This window comes from Gracilinanus agilis, unplaced genomic scaffold (assembly GCF_016433145.1).
Source record: "Gracilinanus agilis isolate LMUSP501 unplaced genomic scaffold, AgileGrace unplaced_scaffold57709, whole genome shotgun sequence".
Lineage (NCBI taxonomy): Eukaryota > Metazoa > Chordata > Mammalia > Didelphimorphia > Didelphidae > Gracilinanus > Gracilinanus agilis.
This window is the reverse complement of record NW_025393253.1, coordinates 8931-14952: the sequence shown is the minus strand read 5'-3', so window position 1 is coordinate 14952 and position 6022 is coordinate 8931. Positions and strand designations below refer to the sequence as shown.

The 6022-nt window shown below is 48.2% G+C and overlaps 1 pseudogene; it reads right to left on the bottom strand.

Annotated features, from left to right (window-relative positions):
* Positions 1-4545: 4545 nt before the first annotated feature.
* On the bottom strand, positions 4546-5616 carry LOC123256296 (annotated as a pseudogene).
* Between the last annotated feature and the right edge of the window lie 406 nt (positions 5617-6022).

Sequence of the window (6022 nt, the reverse complement as noted above, 5' to 3'; positions counted from 1 at the left end):
AGCAGAGTTCTGAGGCTGCAGGGCTATGGGGGGGGTGGGACCTGGGGCAGCTGAGGCTAGACTTCAAGCTCGCTAAATAGTCCCTCTCTTTCTCCTCTCTTGTCTTATCCAGTTTTGTCTCTGGCCTGATAATGGAAGAGGAGAGAGCTGGTGTTTTTGCCCCCCTCCCTGGGTGGGGTGGGGCATCGTTGGCTCTGACTCCCAGTGCATGGTCTGACCCCCTGGCTCCCTCCCTCTCTCCAGCACGGCTCCCATCCTTCCTCCCTGCTCTCCCAGGGATGGAGGGCTGCACCAGGCTAGGGGCCTTGGGGGGATGGACAGAGTGGCCTGCAGAAGGAGTGGCCTGCCTGCCCACAGGGTAGGAGCAACAGGGCAGGATGGGGGTCACCTAGGTCCCTGGTCCCTGATCCTGTAATGGGGACCCCCTTCCCTGTACCCTTTCCTCCTCCTGCTCCCCTCTCAGCCCCCAATTGGGTGGTTTATCGTGTCAACTGTGTGGTTTTAATTTTGTTCCTTTTTTCTTTTCACGGAGAAATAAATGGATGGAAATACCTGGATCTGTGTCTCCAGCCCTGGGGGGCGTGGGGGGTGGGGGTAAAGCACCTTCCCCTTTCTCGTTTTCCCACTTATCTCAGAGACTGTTAGATGTCATCAAGCCCTAGCCCCTTAACTGTTTTTCCAAAATAACTTTTTGGGAGCAAAAAAGATACTGAGAAGAATGGCAGCATTTGATATATTTTTGCAAATCTCGTTAATGTCTGGCTTAATGAAAGACAACCGGATTCTCCTTTCTTCTTCTGCATTCCAACTATTGTTTGACTGGAATATGTAAAGAAAATGTGGCCTCATATTGATATGTGATTGGAAAGAGGAAAGATTTAATAGACAGATAACATTAGTATCATTTTGAAAATAGATCTGACTTAATGAACCCACTGAAAAGGTCTTGGAGACTCCCAGGAATCCATGGGCCACTGGTATAGTGAGTAGAGAATCAATTGTAAAACTGAGAAGAGCTGTGTTCAAATCCTGCCTCAGACATATATTGATTATGTGCCTCTGAGAGAGACATTTAACCTCTCTATGACTATGGGTTGCAGAGAACATCTCATCTAGGGGTTCCCTGTGAACCAGTGAAACCTGGGCTGAGTAAAAACCCCACTTATTTAAAAACTATGATTACTAAGGTGGGGCTGTGTGGTGTAAACACTCTGGAAAGCAATTAGAATTATGTTAGAACAGAGTTCTCCTTTGAGCCAGAGATCCCACTGCTTGGCACATTCTCAAGGCAATCATTGATCAAAGCAAAGGTCCTGTAGACAAGAGACCAAGATGTTAATAGAAGCAAAGAACAGGAAACAAAGTAGATGCTCATTGCTTGGGGAAAGGCTGAATAGATGGTGCTATGTGCATAGAATAGAGTATTAGTGTCCCGTAAGAAGTGATGACTGAAGAATACAGAGATGTATAGGGAGACTTACAAGCACTGATGCAAAAGGAGGTCAGCAGAGCCAGGAAAGCAGTATACACAATGTTGGCAACATTGCCCATGGAAGGAACCATCACAAAGCCAAAAATGGAATGCATGAGATAAGGACCACTCATTTCTCCAAAGGAGCCCTAGGAGAACGAAGAGCTGTAGAAGGAACACTGGGTGCAATGCCACACTTGGTTGATGTGTTGATGATTTTTGGTAAACTGCTCCTCACACCTTATCACTTCTCTTATTCTTTGCCATAAAGGCGCCCTAGGATGAACGTAGTGGACAGTAGAGGTGATATAAAAACAAAAGCTATCAATGCAAATGAAACTGAAAAAAGAAAACTATACCCTTGCAATATATCACAGCCTGAATCTATGGGTCCTGAGGAAAAAGATAAAAAGATGACAGCAACCATGAGGAATAGGGACACAAGCCAAACTACAAACGGTGTATTTTAAATTCTGATATTTGAATGAGACTTCATCTCTGAGACCAGAGTGGAACTTGAACCAGAGGAAAAAGCTACAGGATGCCATTTTAAGGTTGGAGAAAGCCAACTGGTCTCTTTAGGACAGCTAGAAAGTTATTTCTAGTCAACTAGAAAGTTGGTCTGTGTACAGATATAGTAGAGCAAAAGAAACTGTTTGAGTAGAGTGACACCTGGTGGTGCATTCAGAATATGTTTATCCATTTTAAATCCTGTGTGTGTGTGTGTGCGCGTGGGTGTGTGCATGTGTGTACATGCATGTACAAAAGGCTTTAAGAAGTGATAATGCTAAAAAAGCATCTTTTAAAGTGATAACTATTAGTTAGGTGGCACAGTGGATAGAGCACTGGAACTGGAATCAGGAAGACCTGAGTTCAGATTTGGCCTCAAAAACTTTACTAGCTGTATGACTTGGCAAGTCATGTAACTCTGCCTCAGTTTCCTCACCTGTAAAATGAGCTACAAAGGGAAATGGCAAACCACGCCAGTATCCTTGCCAAGAAAACCCCAAGTGAGGTCTCCAAGAGTCAGACACAAGTGAACAACAACAACCTCACTCAGAGCCCACATCAGGCATGAAGTTAAGCAACAGGGATAGGAATATTACAAAGAGACAATCCCTGCCCTTGAGGACCTTGCATTCTAATAGGAGGAGAAGAATCCATTCTGGGGAATGGTGAGCGGGGATGGGAGAAGAAGGGCTGGTTTGGTATGTGGTGGATAGCAAATGGTGAGATGACCTGAGTGGGCAACTGGATGGGATGGGAAATTGAAGCTGGAGGTGAATGTGTTCTGTTCTCTGTCCTTGGGACCTCCTGTGTTGCTGTAGGGTGGAACAAAGGCTGTCCCATACCTGATATCCATATGGCCCATTTCATGGCCAGAGTGCTGGGAGGCTCCAATGAGAGACAGGCAGACCTTGGAGGTATTGTGGGTTTGGTTCCAGACCGTGACCACCACAAGGCAAATATCCCAGTAAAGCGAGCCTCAGACTGGTTTCCCAGGATATAGGAAAGTTAGGTTTCTACTCTGCTGTAGCCTGATCAGTGTGCCTTAGCATGAGGTCTAAAAATCCAGAGTCCATATCTTAATTCCAGAAAGACTTTATTGCTGAAAAATGCTACCCATCATCTGAGCCTTGGGCAAGTGATGAACTTTGCTGGTGGCAGTGTCTTGCCTGGACGTTGCTGGCTGCTCCCGGGTCAGCGTGGTGGTGGCTGAAGCCTGGTGTGGTGGTGGTGGCAGTTTCTTCCATAAGATGACTTGGAAAGTTTGCTGCTGCTTTCACTTGAAGCAGGGAGGAGTGCATCTCCCACCCCCCCTCCAGAGATTGAACCTTCTCCCCAGATTCCTTCCTGCTGCTGTTACTAATCACCTAGACAAGGATTTAGTGGCTTTTATGTGAAGGAGAAAGGGGTTCTCCTGAATCCTCTTGCCTTTTGGGACATTTCTCTCTGGGTTCTCTTCTTACCCATCTGATGTCTCTCTTGCTGCTTCTTCATCCAGGCTACCATGGAGGTCCTGGTTCAAGTCTCTGTGCTAGGTCCTCATCTCTTTTCCCCCTGAGCTTTCTTTTCTACCTCATCTACTCCCATGGATACTATGATCATCTCTGTGCAGATGGTATGCATTGAGAGGGGAAGTGGCTGGGCCCAGGTGTCCCCTGTGGGCTGGAACTCCACTTGCCAATCTATAGGCCAGATTTCTGAAGGAGGGAGTCCCTGCCAGTTTCACTTGGGCATCCCATAGCCAGAAGAAAATGGTAACAAAATGAGGTTGGAAAGAGTGCCTGGAGAATCAGTGAGTGCCAGCTCTCCCTCAATTGACAGGGGAGTAAACTGAGGTACAGAGAAGGAATTGCTTGCCCAAAGTCTCATGGGGGAAGAGGCTAGGGATTGATCCCAGATCTCTTTATTCTTGGCTCCAGGCTCTTTCCCTTCCCCTTCTTACTTCCTAGTCCCTGGCAGAGGGCCTCCCACTCCCTCCCCAAGGTTGTGGGGATGACTGTAGAAGTTGAGCCCTGAGAGGGAGGAACAAGTATTGCCCAAGGCCATTTGCAGTGTTCTCTGGACTGATCTGAAAGGTGGAGCAATTTCTGCCAGCCCAAAGGAACCAAGGGAAGGAACTTGATGAAAGAGGGAGAGATCATGAGAAGAGGTTTCAAAACCTGAGAGGGTTTGAAGAGGTAAGTGAATGAGGGTGATGAACTCCAGGGAGGGAGGATGATAGTTCCATCCCTCCTCAGGGGTCTGAGAGGAGGACTATGAGCTGAGAGATCTGGACCTGTGCCTCATCCAGGAAGGCTTTTAGATGGCTAGTTTTCTATTACATAGTTTGGCCTTAGAACACAGCCTAGAAAAGGTGAGAGTCCAGAAGTACCAGCTGGCCTAAAGCATAGACTGTCATCCCCAGAAGGGGCCTTAGAACACTGAGTGCCAGTGCTGGGGTGGGGGAACTGAAAACAGAATGTCAGAGCCAAAAAGGGTTTTTAGAACATGGAATACAGACCATAGACTGCCAGAAGGAGGAGAGGAAATCAGACCTGAAGAAAGATCATAGAAGATAGGGGGCCTCTTCATAACCCCTGGCTTTCAGCATCAGTGGCAGGAGCAGCAGAGTTGGAGTAGCTCCCCGTGATGCCTGTTGGGCCAGATTCCTCACTCAGAGCCCTCTCCAGGGCAGCTGGCAGGGATCTGAGCAGTCTCTCCCTGAAGTCCCGGCCTATGAAGACATAGAGCAAAGGGTTGAGACAACTATTGACAAATACCAGGGAGGAGGAAAGAGGACTCAGGAAAGGCAAAAGATCTTCAAGGTGTGGCTGTTGGTACACGGAGACTGTTATCATAGACACCACATGATGAGGGAGCCAGCAGAGGAAGAAGGCAGCCACCACAGCTGTGAGGACCTTGAAGGGCCTACTGGACTTGACCATCTTCATTCCACTGCAGAGCCTGACTGCTATAAGGCCATAGCAGACACTGATGATGACTAGAGGGATCACAAAACCTAGGAAGAAACGGCTGAGCACCAGGGACCAGAGGCGGCTCTCAGCCAGGGCATCATAGTGGTCCTGATCATCTGTTGTCTCATTCCAGGGGTCCAAGTCAGAGTAGCAAAAGGTTATCCCATCCTCTGTGACTGTAGTCTTGAAGATTACTGTTGGAAAAGCTATAGCCAGGGCAAAAATCCAGGCCCCTAGAGCAGCCAGGGCTGCCCGGGCAGGTGTGCGGTGATTCCTGGTCCACACTGGCCAGAGGACAGAGACACAGCGGTCAAGAGAGATGAGTGTCAGCAGGAAGACACTGGCAGACATATTAAAGACGGACATGGAGCTAACAAGTTTGCAGAGGAACCAGCCAAAGGGCCAATGGGGTTGCAGGGCCATAGTAATGATGAAGGGCAGGAAGGCAGTGAAGGTGAAGTCTGCTGAGGCCAGGTTGAGGAACAAGACAGTGGTGACTGTGCGAGTCATCTGGAAGCCTGTCACCCAGATCACCAGCCCATTTCCAATTATGCCCAGGACAAAGGCTAAGCAGTAGATGATGAGAGAGATGATCTAGAAGGTTTGGTGGATGGCAGATGGTGAAGGCTCCACAGGGAAGAGGTTGTCTGAAGCATTTGGAGGGAGCTCCGAGGAGTTCTCCATCATCCTCACACCTGGAACACACCAATAACATTAGATTGGAAGCTGCTTGAGGGCAGGGACTGGTTTTGTCTTTCTTAATATCCCCAGGACTAAGCCAGTTCCTGGCACACAGTAGGTCCTTCATCAATGCCTGTTGGCTTGGTTTGGATTGCCCAAAGATTTCCTTCAGGGCTTCCAGCCACCTAGCCCTGTGCTCTCCCTGGTCTGGTCATTTGATTCTGGCCATTTTCTCCAGGATTGACCCTGCCCAGAGCCCTCCTCTCATACATAGGTTCTGGGACCCTAGAATCACTGTCCTCGGGGTCAAAGTTCCCATACAACTCTTCTTTCTGAAGCCTGCTATATATACCTCAGGGAGTCCTGAGTTGTGCTCTCAGTTTTCCCAAGTGTGAAATGAGTTTGCTGA